The sequence below is a fragment of the Bemisia tabaci genome, chromosome 4 (genome assembly GCF_918797505.1).
Source record: "Bemisia tabaci chromosome 4, PGI_BMITA_v3".
Lineage (NCBI taxonomy): Eukaryota > Metazoa > Arthropoda > Insecta > Hemiptera > Aleyrodidae > Bemisia > Bemisia tabaci.
This window is the reverse complement of record NC_092796.1, coordinates 24943109-24959621: the sequence shown is the minus strand read 5'-3', so window position 1 is coordinate 24959621 and position 16513 is coordinate 24943109. Positions and strand designations below refer to the sequence as shown.

At 38.4% G+C, this 16513-nt stretch overlaps 1 long non-coding RNA gene across 1 annotated transcript; it reads left to right on the top strand.

The window, feature by feature from the left end:
• Window positions 1–1247: 1247 nt before the first annotated feature.
• Window positions 1248–5824, top strand: LOC109039057 (uncharacterized). The gene is made up of 2 exons (XR_002009672.2): window positions 1248–1930; window positions 2141–5824. It is a non-coding gene; the product is annotated as an uncharacterized lncRNA (long non-coding RNA).
• Window positions 5825–16513: the final 10689 nt, after the last annotated feature.

Genomic DNA, 16513 nt, shown 5'->3' with positions numbered 1-16513 from the left:
CTACTGTTGTAGGATAACACATTTGTAAAAGAACTAACACTGTACGGTTTTTAGTTTAAATACTATCAAATACATGCTAAGGACTGAAATCTTTCTGATCATTATTGGAGTGCCTCAAATTAACTCCCCTCCGAAATGACATTGCTTTGATATGGAAATTTGTGAGACAATTTTCCAATAAAAGTTTATTTTTGCGACAACTTTGGAACTGTAACTATCAGCCTCATGAGAAAAGAATGTCTAAAAAGTGATTGATGTTACTTTCCCTGATTAACTGATTTAAAGTATTTTTCTCTGGCTGGATATTTCATACTTACCATGACCTTCGAGTAAACTTCTGGTTTTCTGGTAAATTTGGAATCATAGCTTGGAATGAACAATTGATCTTTAAATTTGTTACTATATCCAAGCGGAGAGGGGTTAGTATGCTGATATTTAAGATTACCCTCCATATTCACAGATTGTCACTGCATAACGAAGTTGCATGGTCGTCAACAGGGGAAGGAGGGGGTACGAAAAAAAGAAAACAAAAAAGTCCAATTAGACCCAACAGTATTCACTGATTTGATTTTTTTCGTCTTTTTTTTGCAAACGTATATACCGAATATTTTATGGAGAAACTAACAGGCAGGGCATCAGGCATCAAAATTACACCTTTCTATGTCTTGAAAGTATGAGCGACTTAAAAGTCAAGAAATGGGCCGTTTCCAAACTGGCCAAAGTAGAGTTCTTGCAAGTGTCAGAGATTTAAAATTTAATTAATAATTCCTTTGCCAAATTTTGCGGGTAACACAATGGTGCCACTGATTTTCTCTAAAATGAACTCCAAAGCTCAAAAAAGCTCTCAGATTTGAGGCCGGAATGGAATTCTATGCTACCCTGAGAGTTCTACTCTGTATCAAGTCAAACTCTCCATGGAAAGATAGGGAGCAAATACATTAACAGGGCTGCCGTGTTTTCTGTATTGGAGTCCCCAAACAGAGTGGCAACCCTGTTAATGTAATTACTCCCTATCTTTACATGAAGCGTTTGCGACGTGATATAGAGGTGGGCTGGGCTCTCTGGATAGCGCGAGATATTCCCTTCATCACGGTCTCAACTTTGGGAGCTTTGTTGTGCTTTGAAGTTTCTTTCAGAGAAAACCAGTGGCACCATCGCATTTTTCGTGAAATTTTGCATAGGAATCAGTACACAAATCGTAAATTCCTGACACATGGAAGAGCTCTGTTTGCCAATGGAAAGCTGATTAAAAGTAAAAATAAGTAATTAAACTTGCAGCTGACGCTAAATTCATAAGAAACGATTTGTAGACATTTTTGAGATGAGGTGGATCTCCAAACTGAACGGTTCAATTCTCAATAAAGTAACAGGACAAGCGACTCAATCGTTTGTTTATATCTGTCCCACAGCTCCGTCTCTGTTATCACGGTAGATGGATAGATAGCTTCGATAATACGTGCCTTGAGCATCGCGACGCGACGACGACGTCTCAGCTGATGTTACACCATCAAATCTAGCCATCAAAATATCAAGTGATTGAATTATTCGATGACCTGGACCAATCACAGCGCTACTTTACCTTGATATTTTGTTGACATTAGCACTGGGCTGCTACAATGAAACGCGGCGCGACGTTTTTTTTTTGTTGTGTGTACCTAGCTGAATAAGCTCATTTGTTCGCGGATTCAGTCTTTGTGATTAGCTCACCTAGTTACTGTTAAAATTGTTGCCGTGCAACTTATAAGTTTTAGTTTTTTTCCTCTTTCAAGTATTTAATTATTCACCTGCAGCTTATATCATCTACTGCACCATCACATGCATAGCATTCGGTCAAGGAGAAGGCGTTACAGCTCTCTGTTAATTTAAATTCATTCAAGTCGAACGTTTATCGTTATTTTTCCTGTTACCTACAAGTTTCCATCTTTTGAAGGTGAGTTAAATCGTATTCCAAATGTAGTCATTATTTTTCGTGAATGTTTGGTTTTTTAGTCGACGGTATTGAATGATTTCCCATTTTGTCCTCTCGTTATTCATCTCTTTAAACTAACTGATTTTTTATTAGATTAAGAAACTTCGTGAAGTTAGGAGTTTATAATATTCATTTTTTTTCTTTATTTTTTCATATTGGTTTTTTTTATAGATTCATGCTATTCATACCACCGGACACTTGTTCATTTATGATACTCATCTTTACACGGTTTGGAAGCAGTTCAAAGGAACTCTCTAATTTTTTCCGCAACTATCAATATTTTACGATTGAGAAAATCACCGCACTGAAATAGAGGAGTAATCGTTTTCTTCAGCTGTAAGAGCCAGTTTTGTCGTAAATTGCTGCACATAATTCTGCACCGCCTCTTATGTTTACTTGTAGTCCTTCGCATAGTCCCCTTAGTATATTCTTATTAAATTGCCTCGATTTTTTCTTATTTTTTCTGTTCCTTTTAATTATGACCATCCAAATTTTACATACTAAAAATCATTCTGGTCAAAGCACGAACCAAAGCATGCATAAATTATTCAAAAAACTGTTCCTGGCAACAAATAAATATTTAATGTTCCGAAAACTAAGAACAGCTGTTAAAATTAAGCGAATTATTGTTGCTAAGTCCAAGAAACGTATAGCAGAAGCAAAGCCCAAAGGACCGGGTCTGAGGTCATACAAACGAAAACATAAACCGCTGCTTGTTCAACTTATGGAAAAACAACTAATCTGTAACGTATGCAACGAGCTCAACGAGGGGTTGATTATTCTGCAAGCCCATCGAAAACGGAAGAATAACTTAGACTCCAATAATAATGCTCTGTTATCGCAGCCCATTTTGCCTCCGAAAGCAATCATATTTAATAAAGATTAACTTTTTTTGTAACAGCTATACAAACATTCTTAGTTCACAATATCATCAAAAATCGTCTGTAAGTAGATTCTGCAACAGACAACTTACAGGCATGAAGGATGTTACATTTTCAAGTACTGTCCTTGTGGGTCCTTTCATCTAAAATTTTTGTGAATTTGAAGATTCATAGCTGAGAATTTGCAGTTGGGCGTGTGCGTGTAGCTTTACTTAAACATTTATTTGTACAAAGGGCTTTTTTACCTTAAAATTGAATTTTTACCTTTAGTTTTACTCTTGGATATTTTATTGCATTATTAAAGTTTATCTATTCCTAAGTCCTAAAGTTGTGAGAGTACCTAGTTTTTTTGTTTTTTTTTTAAAAAAAATTCCAGCAGTGTTCTTAATCGGCAAGTTTTTTTCCTTATTGCGCTCTTAATAAACTTGTTCACCAAAAAGACGGGTTTGTCATTTCAAGAGAAAGGTTTGTTTCACTTAGTAATATCTGGTTGCTTTAAAAAAAATATTTGTTGCGTAAAGAGAGGCCTTAATAACGCCAGGCGGAACTTAGAATATGATGGTGGAAGTCTCTTTATCGTTATCTAATTACTTTGGTAAAGGCCAAAAATTGCATCATGTTTAGGTGACTTTTTTCATTGCAATTACATTTTTTCTCGGCATTTTTAATCGCTATCTTGATGCAACGAGTAACTTCCTCAGTACACCAGGAACTAACAAAAAGAGCTATTTTTGTGGAATATAAAAACTCTATTTCTCACAGTGTTGACATTTTATGTCTATTTTAATATATCTCTCGTCTTGTACATTTCTTTTTGGGAAGAGTAACGAGATTAAATATTTTGTTTTTGTAATGATATCTTCGTGAAGTTTTTGTGCTGCAATGTATACTTCCATACTGTCTTTAAAGTTCGTCAATCACGAGATAAAATTTCAAACATTCAAGGGGAAAAAAGTGTTGGGATTATCCCCTAATTTTGTGGTACTACCCCAATTTGGTGGATGATATGGGCATTTCCTATTACTTGTGGTAGTGCTGCAACTCAAGTTTGGGTAGTACCGCAAACTTTGGGTTAGTAACCTAATAACTACCGAGAGTAATGGGGGTATACTATACCGCCATTAATTATAAATGCCTGTATCATCCAAAAACTCCTACCTCTTTCTTCCGTGGTCATTTAACTTTACTTAAAGGGGGGGGGGGGTGAAAATGAAAATAAGTAGAAACCCTCATCTAAAAGTAATTCCACGGATATTGTTTCGCCAACACTGCAAAATATTGATAGTCTCTTGATTTTGAAACATGGTGTCAAAAATCTATACAATAGAACATTACAAATATCCATCAATATTGGTTTGCAATGAATCGGACACTGGAAAAAAAAAAAAAAAAAAAAAAAAAAAAAAAAAAAAAAAAAAAAAAAAAAAAACACATTGGATCTAGAATCCGGACTCTTAAAAACATCGACAGAAAAAGTACTCTTGATTCAATCAGAATCTAGCTTAAATCAAGAACCAAGCCTCCTAATTTAAGCGGATTTCGTTTTGATTCAAGCAAAAATCCGATTGAATCAAGAGTATTTTTTCTTGTCAATGTTTTCAAGAGTCTGGACTCTAGATCCAATGTATTTTTTTTTTCCAGTGGACATATATATGCGCGAAATCCGATCATGAAGTAAATTACACCGGGGAAAAAAGTAAATTTTACTTAACATTCTTGATGTAAAAAAAAGTGTGCAAGAACTTACAAATACTGAATTACCCGCCAAAGCAGTTAGTATTAATTTTGGCATTGTTGAAGTAACTGCTGTAGCGGGTAATTTAGAATTTGTAGGTTCTCGCACACATTTTTTCCATCCAGAATGTTGAATCAACTTCACTTTTTTTTCAGTGTAAAATCAATTTTAAAAACTATTAGGGCCGAGTGAGGGAGTTCCTAAACGGCGCTAAATTGAAACTTTTTCTATTAATTTTGATACGATCGGGACGCTATAAAGCGCGTTCGAGAATCGGAACCGAAGAGGAGGAAAAATTGGAGGTGGGAGCCTTTTTCCCTGGCGCGATGGCCCACTTATTTATTTAGGAAGAGCGCGGAGTCGGCGTGCGCTGATTGCATTCCTGGTGCAAGTGATGCCGATCGTTTGAAAGTGCAGCAGAATCATAACCCCCGTGTTTGAACAAGTCATTCGTCATTTTTGCAGCAGACGTCTGCACCTGAGCGCAGTCGAGCGCACTCGCCCGCGACCAACGGCGGGCCTTCAGGCACTTCTGCATCCAGCCTCCGCTCTTATTCTCGCGGTTGCCACCGTTGGGGAAAGCTGTGAAAAATCAACACATTTTGAGAGTAACTTAGCACGGGACGGGAGGGTTAATGTACTGTAACTATTAGAAATGATAAATGAAAAGTCTTCTCTTTGCATGCATGTTGATTTTTACTTTGGTTGGAGGCCGTCCATACATTACGTACACGGAGAAAAAAACTTGTGCGTGGGACCCGAAGGTTAGGTCATATGGATCTCTGAATTTTTCAGATTGAGCATCTAAACACTTAAGGTCTAGCTGTCGAGGTTCGGATCACACATCTGAAACTTCAGTTCTTATATCTGAAGTACTTCGGTTTTCACATCCGAAAAACTTCGGTTCTCACATCTGAAGTACTTCAGATGTAAGAACTGAAGTTTCAGATGTCTGACCTGAACTTCGGCAGCTAGACCTTAAGTGTTCAGATGCTCAATCGGAAAACTTCAGAGATCCATATGACCTTTACTTTGGGTCCCACGCACGAAGTTTTTTTCTCCGTGTAACGCTCTGAGGGGGGGGGGGGGAGGTCGAGGAGAGCATTGATACCATTCGGGAAAGCTGTAAAAAATCAACACATTTTGAGAGTAACTTAGCACGGGAGGGGAAATACTAAAAAAACTGTAAGAATTGATAAATGAAAAGTCTTGTGGAGATGAAACTTCTAAGAAATATAGCGGGTTTTACACTTTCGGCAGACCAGCGAGTCCATCAGGGATGCTCTTGGAGTGCAATATATGCCAAGTGTACCAGTGTGAGAAGAAGGATGTTATGGAAGTTATTATGGGCATTTTTCAACTTCTATATCACGTAGGAATCGAAAAAAATTCGTTTGGTTCGTAGGATAGAACCCATGTTGAGCGGTGTAATCAGGCTTTACCCCCCCCCCCCCCCCTATTGATGCATGACCTGATGTTAGGGGACGAAAAGACGGAAGGGCTCCACAACGCTAACAGTTTCCAACGAGTATTGCCCCAAAATTATGACAGTAGATTTGTGTAGGAAAGAGAGAGAGAGTGCACTAGAGACCAGTCAAATGGGAAAGACACAGCATGATCCAGATATCGCTATGTGGGAGAAACGCCGCTTCCCAAATGTGGGAAATTTCAAATTGCGCCACCCCCGATGGTTCCACCTCCACGGCAATTTCCCGAAAAATGATAACCTTATAGCTCCTTGATGACATCAACTTACAACAGCGCCAAGACTTGGTTTTTCGACTCGATAGAGCGTTCAATCATTGGAGCCCCGTCACCAGAAACTGGGTTGAATATTAACCACCCCGTCGGATGAACAGGGAGGAACAGGCAGAAGACGATCGAAAACGTCACATTCATTAGACTTGGTTATCAAAATCAGCAAAATTCTAACCCTAGTGTTGGTGTCCGCCAAAAAACATCCCGTAATTCTGATGTCTGTAATTAACGGTAAGTCTCTTGCATAGTTAGTGATCGGTAGATATCCCGCCAAGCTAAAAATATAAGTATTATTTATTATCATAATTATTATATTACTTATTTTAAGTGAAAAAGTTGTCATTGAAAAATTAACAATGGCAAGACCTTTTGTTTAACCTTTAGATGTCCTAATATCTCGAGGAGCTACTTGAGGCTGTCAGAGCATACATGCAGAAATTTGAGGGGGAGCTGAACGTCTTCAGCCGAACATGGCAGCACTTCTAAAATTAATATTGATGATTCTGTTAATATTAATACTGTTGAATTAATGAAAAAGGTTTGGAGTGTAAACATGAGAACCATCCATGACTTCTTCCTAGAACTACATCAAAATGCATTGAAGGGGTTGTAAAAGGGAGAGACAGGCCGAAAGATGCAAGTGCTCTTGTTATTATACATACTTGCATCTAGATACACTGCTAACAAAATGTCTATTTTTGAGTCCTTTTCACAAGAACCGTCCACTAATTTTCTATTTTTTAATAATGCCATCAAATTACATTAAATTCGTGGATAGCACACTCGAGGTTGCAATGACCAGAAAATGATCATGAGTTATTTCATCCGTGACGTCAACCGCTGTCGCGGTCTCGGTTGATTCAGCGTTTATAAAAGCCGTGTCTACGCCTGCTGTCTTGTGTGTTCAAAAATTTCCTCACTGCTTCGCTTTTTGCTCGATCACAGTTTGAAGGAAAATCTAGTGACTTGCTCGCATTGACCAATTGAGCACTCTGAAAATGGGATCTCACACTCACGGTTACGACGGCTATCTTTCTACTCTGCACGTTGTTGAATATTATTAAAGTGAAAGCTGTAATATTATTTTAACTTCTAATATTTTCTACTAATTTGTGTAAAAAACCCCGTTTTTGCTTCGTTAAGTTTATATTTGTTACGTGTTTTGTTAATATTTGAGTGATGTCTAGACAAAGTGTACGCGCACTCAATTTTACGGGGATGGAGAGAGAAAAAATAGTAGAGCTAGGGATGCACTATTATGATCTTCTTCATTTCCCGCTAAATAACGTCGTTACAGTGACGGAAAATTAGAAGGGTATACCAGAGGATGGCAGAAGAAGTGAACAAGGTCGGCCTCAATTACAGAACTCTCTGACAATTTTTCAGCAGTTGTCTCGCAGTCCTTGGTATTTAGAATTATGAGTATACTGATCCGCAGGGATATTGAAAAAGCCGGTAGTTGTGCCTGATTTTGCTTTAGAATTGACGAGATATGAAATAACTAAAATAGGGGGGGGGGGGGGTGTTGCACTTAAAATTTCAATGCCATGGAACGTGCCATTTCCAGACACAGTCATATGTTATAATCTGCGATGGAATAAATTGCGGAATAGCGATATCATTCTCGATTGTTAATTCCGCATTACTTAGGGATGTTTCGTATTATATCGTATTGCGGTATGAGCTACTTATGCATGTATTATGTTAATTGAATACGTGGTATTGAAATCTCGGAGAATACGTCATAACCTCTGAGTATAACCTTTTGCCGCATCTCTGATTGAAGGAGCAATAATGAGTGCATGCAGCAAATAAAGAGCCATGCACAAAAAGGGCCAAAAACGGCCCGTTTTTGGACGGGACGTTGGGGGGGGGGGGGGCAAAGTCCCCGATTTTCATCCATTTTTGCAGGTGTTTTAATGTCTAATTCCGGCTGTTACGAGGTACCAAATCTAGATATTGAAGCGCGGTTTGCGGTGATTTGTTCAGCTATTCCTGTAGTATTTTTCCACATCTCTCACAAAGCCCCAAATGGTTTTTTGGGGGCGGGGAGGGAGGGGCTGTATTCATACTATCATGACCGTTAGCGCATCTTACTGACTTTACTTTGTTCTCTTCTCTCCGCGCCGCGGTCATGATGGTATTTTCTGTTGGGGATTTGTCTTCTTCTTTACATTTTACCAATTTTAATGTCCTCCATCCTCCCTCCCTTTCCCCCTTTTTACCCCCTCCCCCGAAATCCAAACACTTCCTCTCAAGTGCTTCTTCCTGTAAGGCAGATATGACGGGGTCATATGTGAGGGATTATTTTTCTTTCTTTACGATTGATAAACTTTAACCTATTTACTTCGCCCTTATAAGGGTAGGGGCCCCCGTTACCCTTGTATTATCCCCTCCCCCTGCCCGCTCCACTTTATTTGAAGTATTTTGCTCCCTCCGCAGCAGAAATGACGATGTTTCTGGCAAATACTTTTTTACGTATGTTTAGGTACTGAAATACTGAATGCATGGGAGCCACCCTCCTACTCTTCTCCATTATTCCCCCTCTTCTTCCTCCTCCCCTTCTCCTCTTGTTCGTCCTTCTTTTGCCTCGTTCTCTTTACTTTTCACTTTTCTTCTATTTTTTACGTGATGTCTTGTCTTTTTTAAAGGATGAAAAAGAGTTGAACATATTCTACCCAGAGCTTGGCCAGCTGGACACCAAAGAGGCCAATGCCTCTGGATTTGTTACAAAATGTAGGTGGGTAATAAAGCAAGTGTTCGGCTGCTTCAAAATGAAGTTTAGACTTTTCATGATGGCTGCTCAAAACTCTACTCTTTCTTATGATTACAATATGGTCTTAGTAGGTTGGGTTAATATACACTCCACAACGATGAAGATAATAATGAACGCCTTGGATTCCCTCAAATTCCATTGGAAGATTTGCATAAGCTGAGTCATCGGGTCTTACCAAATCGAAAACGCAATATCGTATTATGCTGAGCATGAGGAAGAGGGTATTTTCCTCGTGCAAAAGTTTTAACCTCCAAGAAAGCATTCAACCGCAGTTTTGGACTTCGCAAAAGACAACATAAGAATTACTGATCCGCTCCTAATTAAAGCGTATATGAAGTCGCGCTACCTGGTGGGAAGCACCATCACATTTTTGTACTAGTCGATAAGTCTAAAACTGGGATACAGGCTATCCGTGACTACTGTTGTACTTGCGAGAGTGGCTCAAGAACTGTTGGATGCTGCAGCCATTTGATGAAAATTATTTGGTTTCTAGGTCACGATCAGTAGAAAACCATCAAACTTCCTCATCCAGACATATGTGACGTTTCAATTACGATCAGTAAGTGAAAACTGTCTTATTTCTAAACTTTGATAATTATGTAAATAAAAGAAAAGCTAATTTTTAAAAAGTATCAAAGAAAAAAGAATACATAAATACTTGGTTCCACCATTCTTTAGAAGCAGTGTTAATAAAGGAAAATAACTCCCTATTCATTTACTTCTCCTTTCAGAATAAAGAATAAAATAAAAGGTAACAAATAAGTAAAATTAAAACACAAAAAAATTATTTACTTTGAAAAAATAAAAAATAATAAAAAAAATAAAAAAGAATGAAAAAATGAAAAAAAAAAAATAAAAACAGGGGTAACGGGAGCCCTTACCCTTGTACGGGTGAAGTAAGTTGGGTCAAAGTTTATCAATCGTAAAGAAAGAAAAATAATCCCCCACATATGACCCCGTCATATCTGCCTTACAGGAGGAAGCACTTGAGAGGAAGTGTTTGGATTGCGGGGGAGGGGATAAAAAAGGGGAAAAGGGGGGGAGGACATTAAAATTGGTAAAATGTAAAGAAATAGACAAATCCCCAACAGAAAATATCATCATGACCGTGGCGTGGAGAGACGAGAACAAAGTAAAGTCAGTAAGATGCGCTAACGGTTATGATAGTATGAAATAAGTTAATAGATTAATAGATAAACAAATAATAAATGTGACAGAAATAGCGGTGGTAGAGAGGCATGCTTAGTGTAACAAAAAATTAAAAAACTCCTCTGGCATTTAGTTAAAAGTTGTAAAAAGACTCCTGACAATGTGCTTGTCAGAGGTAGCGAGTCGCAGGGAGGTATGGCTCATGGCTCTCCTTTTTCTTGCTCTCGCTTCTCTCAGTGAGTGAGGGTGAGTGTGTGCTTGCGAAGGTAAATTTAGCTGAATCGTCAACATTTTATTTTTGCTTTAAGTCATATGCTGAATATTTGCTGATTTTAAGGATTTACCGTGAACATTGGCAGTCAAATGGGATTAATGTTTTCATAAATGACAAGACGATTATAAATTTGAATGTAAAATGTAAGAAGAAATGCAATTTTAAATGTTGCAAGACATTGTGAACAAATTTGCATACTGAACGTTAGTAACAATTTAGTTAAACAAGAATTTCTAAAAAAAGTTGACGTTTCTCCTAAAATAAAGCGCAACAGGGCAGGATATTATATTATTGTTAAAAACAAATGCCTTGGAAAGAGGCAAATACCGTCAGAGAGCTCAGATCCCGACCCAGTGGCTCATACATGCACTGAAACAAATAAAGCGCCCACTAGAGAGACCACCAATGGCAAGCCGCCTTCACGTTTGCATACTGAAGCCAAATTTGCTTTGTTGCTACAAATGTTGCGTGCAGCAAAATTGAAGGCAAAATTTGTGATTGAAATTTTTTCATTGTGCATGACCGGTCGTACTCTCTAAACCATTTCGTTTTTCTCAGTACACATATCATTCTCAGATCAAGGTTCTGATGCTCTTTTTACCATTTCTACGCATGATAAGTATAAGCGCAAAAATGGAAGCCCAAATGGTGTTAAAGAGAATTCAATCAGGGTATCGACAATCCCTTTTTTCAACTTTAATGTTTACAAGTTTCACAGCAGTAAAATTCTTGTATTTAAATATTTCTAGACCTTTTAAATGACCCGTTGTTCTTGACAAAAACTATGAAAAATGTAAAAATGTAAAGAAATTAATTTGACTTAAGTTGATCGGTGATAATTTCAGTGTAAAATACCTGTTGAAATTGTTATTCATTTACATAAAAACATTTAAAAAGACTCTTGTTTTAGAAAGAAAAAGCAAATTTTTTGTTCATTATTTTAAGTATGATTCTATTTTACACATAAAGAGCCCAGATGGCAATTGTTTCACGTCAAATGTGTATTGCAAAGAGGAGTATTGCAGGCATTAGTTGCTTCCCTCTTCCATCTTGAGGATTGGTAACTGTATCAGTTTTTTTTTTTTTTTTTGGGGGGGGGGGGGGGTCAATTTTTGAGGATTTTTTTTTATGTTCTGATGTGTCATTTCTCCTGTGCTGATAAGACCTTATTGAAAACTTCAGCTAGAGCAAAAAGGAATGCTATTAACTAAAGAAAATGGTTCAAAAATCACGATGAGCACATCGGAAAATTCTTCTTAAGCTTCGGAAGCTTCTGAAAGATTGTGAAGTTAAGAGTGTTATTCAGACTTTCCCGACATGCTCATCGTGATTTTTGAGCTAGAATTCTAGAATTTCTAACTGAAATTTGGAACAGGCCCATTTTGGTGCTTTTTTTTGACTGGACCAAAATTGATGGAGGGGGTGGAAATACGCGGTCGTCGATATTTCAAAATTTTCGAGCTTGGACCACTGGTCAATACTGTTATGCAACGCAAAAACGCCGTAAACGCCATTTTACATTTTTTGGAAACAATGTATCATAGCAGAAATACTTGTGTACCATAGGACAACGTTTTTACAGATTTTTTTCGCAAATACTATCAAGAATTCAACCTCTAAATTTGATTTGCATGGGTAAAACAGTTTTTATTTTATAAAGTGTTAAGTTACAAAAAACGAAGGAAAATCTTGATGGATTTACGGCGTTCTTGCTTAGCACGGCAGAAAAAGAGGGATTTAAGAAGCACAGCTGGCTATTGTTTTATGAAATACACCCTTGATATGTCAAGGGTGTATTTCTGTTAGAGAAGCTAGTTGCCTCTCCCTCTCACTCTGCACGTAGAAAAAAACTTCGTGCGTGGGACCCGAAGTTGAGGTCATATGGATCTCTGAAGTTTTCGGATCACGTATCTAAAAACTTGAGGTCCAACTGCGAAGTTGGGTCAGACATCTGAAGTACTTCGATATACAAGTGGGTCACACATCTGAAGTACTCCGATACATACCGAAGTGCCTCGATGTCTGACCCTAACTTCAGCAGCTCGACCTCAAGTTTTCGGATGCGTGATCAGAAAACTTCAGAGATCCATATGACCTCAACTTCGGGTCCCATGCACGAAGTTTTTTTCTCCGTGTGAAGATGGGAAACTTTTTTAGCATTTTTTGGCCAATTGCAGAGGATTTTTTACAATTTTCTGACGCGTCATTCCTCGGAATCAAATAATGCTTTCCCCATTCCATGGATATAGTCTAAAATCATGCTCCACTTTCATTTCCTACCTTGTCCGATTTAAAGAGGCCCGCATTCCGTTGACAACGCGACAACGTGGGGTATATCACGAGTCCATCAGGTAGGACGAGGAGATATGTAGACAAGAGGCCGCCGTCGCACAATGGATCGAGTCAATTCGAGTTGTCGGACATGAAATTTTTGACTACAACTGCACATTTTTATGTTTATTTCGTCATATTTCAGACATTAAGGCGTGCTTCTGAAAGAAAATTTCACGAGAAAACCAATGGAACCACTTGCAGAACCTCAAAGTCTTATATAATGGGCCTGTTGCATGCAAGAGATACAGCCGTGCGACTAGACTTTTTAGAGGTTAAATGACACGAAAATCACGATGGTCACATTAAAAAAGTCTGAAATACCTTCCTTACTGCGCAATTCGCGTTGTTAGGAACGCGCTTCTTTAAATTTCCCGCGTCTGGGGGCAGTTTTCTAACGGCAACTCGCGGCTATTTCCGGTCAACTAAAACTGACAACATAACCTAAAAATCGGAGCTCGTGATATCGTGAAATGAAATGTAGAAGGATTGCGTTGGATATTTAAAAGTTGATCGATTTGGTTACTGCATAAAGCGTATATGGACCACTATAAGAGATCACGTTGGGTTTGTAAACAAACTGAAGGAAAAAATAACAACAACAACAACGACTCGACATCTTCCGGAAATCACCGAGCCCGCCGTTTGCTCGTTTCCGGTGATTAGAAAACTGCCCCCAGACGCGGGAAATTTGAAAAAGCGCGTTCCTAACAACGCAAATTGCGCAGCAAGGAGTGTATTTCAGACTTTTTTAATGTGACCATCGTAATTTTCGTGTCATTTAACCTCTATAAAGTCTATTCGCGCGGCTGTATCTCTTGCATGCAACAGGCCCATTGGAGTTATAAGCGTTTAAAGTTTCCAAATTCTGTCCGACCTCTCTCACTGACTCGATCCTGTGTGCGTCGCTGCCGCACCGCGAAGCCTAGGCGCGGGTTCTTACTTCTTCCCCGAAACAATAGGCGGCGAGCAATTCATCATGCAACTGATGAGCGCAGCGTTTTCTGATGGACCCGCGCCGCGCCACGATCTGCCTGTCGACCGAGTCTCCGAAAAAGTTGCCTAGTTTTCCGTACCCCCTGCCACTTGGCGCCAGTTTTGAGGGTATTTTTGGACCGACCGGGCAACATCTCTGGGGTGGTGTGGGAGGAGGGGAAGGAAACGTTTACGTTGTACGCTGGAATCGGTGTCAAGAGCCCGTTGGTCTAACTTTCGCGGGTGACTTTTGAACATCCAACTGGCGGGCCCCCGGCTCAATAATTCAACGTTTGGATGTGGACATGCTAGAGATAGTAGTCAAGGATTGCACGGTGAGCATGGAGGTGTATCTTCTCCGCCGTAGCTTGTTTTCTAGTCGTGGAAAGAACTGATTTATGTATATACATATGTGAAGAGGCAAATGACAATTGAAAACATTGATACCTTTAACACATTGTAAAAGTTTTTCATTACTTTAGCTTTCCGAACCCTTTAATTTTCACATCTTCACTGATTTATTTCTACATTTGCAAGATTTGAGTCTATACCAATCAACAGGCGATGATAGTTTTCATATCTGCAAATTATGATCCAGGTCTAAAAGCGCGAAGAGTTTGTTGTAAACGAACCGCCCGGTGGCCAGAAGGAATTGAAGAGCCTCCTGGTGAAATTATAAGCTTAGAGAAGAAATAATGACGAACGATTTTTCCTCTCCTTCAACTGTTTTAATTTTTATCTAAATCCGAGGTAAATTTTGAAGTTCGATGGATATTTAAGTTTATTGTAATCTAAAGATTAAGTACTAATCTTCAATGAAGCTAATTAAGCTAAGTATAACGATGATACATTCTCTTCTTTCGAATTGTTGATGGAAAAGAAGTGTAAAAGGTTATGCTCTAAAATTGTGGTATCACCCTAATTTCTTGGTTGATATTTACTTTTCCAGTAAATTTGTATCGCACCGCAACATTTAGGTATAACCCTAATTTATTACGGTACTAACACGATTAATAGAGGTACTAGTGCAATTAATCGAAAATTTCCAAGTCGGAGATCAACACCTACCTCTTTTTACCGTGTTTTTTTAAAAGTCTTAGTGTCTTTGTTGGGTCTCGGAGAAAAAATTCCTAAATTCTTTAGACATTAGACGGATAAATAGGATAGAATCCAGATCATCTTGTTGCTACAAATTACATAATAAGCAATGCTCATTTAAAATAATCTTGAACATAAACTGATTTACTGTATACTGAGCTAATTTCATTTTGTGTCCTTAATTGGCTGAAAGCTTTTATTTATCCAAGTATCGAAGTATCCAAGTAAGATCCGTATGAAGAAAAACACTAAGTGAGATCCTTGAGGGACTAACTTCGTGCGCTTTCGTCCATTACATGTTCTTGAGTGCAGCGTTTTGGTAGCGATGCATAAAGAGTTCCACATAGTACTATCCACTGCGGGGGAAATAAAAATGTCAAAGCGCCTTCAGATTTTCTGTATGCAACACGGACATCCATCGAGTACGTATAGTTGTATTCAAAGGTTTTGATCAACGCAGGGTCCCGTAGCCGCGCACCTCTCGTCATATTGATCGCACTCTGGTTCCTCGTCAGAGACAGAGATCCTGAAATTTTCCTATCACTCATGGGAAAAAGATCTTTTATCTTAACTGTCATTTTGAGTGTTAAATTTTTGACGTTTGTTTGATGTTTTAATCGTCGCGACTGATAAATAAACATTTTGAGTGCGTTGAAACATAAGTCTGCAAATCTACTAGCTCAACATCCAGCTCAAAATATTACCAAAATGAATTAGTCCTATGAATTAATCTGTGGAGGAGGAAAAACCAACATTTAAAATGACCTCTTGGTGAATTCGTTTCGGACTGTGTGATATGATGTGTGTTTTGATATTCTGTAGAAACAATATAAAAACAATATATTCCGGAATGTTAGAGTGATCCTCTGCAGCGAGTCTTAGTGGGTCGCGGTATTTTTTTAGAAACGTCTGACTCTCCGTACTGCCGTGCTAAGAAAGAACACCGTATGAACATTCAAGAGTTGCCAAATTTCCTTCGATAAAATGTTCATTTTTGAGGAAAGCAATGGATATTATTCCTTTTAATTTTTAGAATCTTCAGGTAAAATTGCGAACAAAATTATCTGAAAAATTGGAGGAAAATATTCATAAGTTTACCAGGAAGAGAGAAAAAAATACTAAGAAGTGGCCCGAATACTGTATGTAACAAAGTGGAGAAATGGTGCTGGGTTCCACACCATTTCGCGGGAAGATCAAAGCCAAAAATTATATTTAGAGTCCAAAATAAATCTTTTAACTCTAATAGTACCAGTACAAAACTGGGGGAGGGAGAGTGTTCAGGAATACTAGGAAGTTTGCGTTTTATCAAAGGAAATTTGGCAACACCTGAAGGTTCTTACGACGTTTTCCTTAGCACGGCAGCGTAGGTTTGACGCTATTATACCAGATTCCTCTCTTCCAAAACTCAACATAAGGAAAATTCTATTTTTCCGAGTTAGCTAACATTTGACGTTGCTGCAATCAAGTTTGAGCTACTTACCGTCCGTGCAACTGGCGGGTTTTCGAGTTGCAGGCGTCTCACCAGCTCGTGCCGATGGAGGTGTTTGAATATTTCTTGGCGAATATT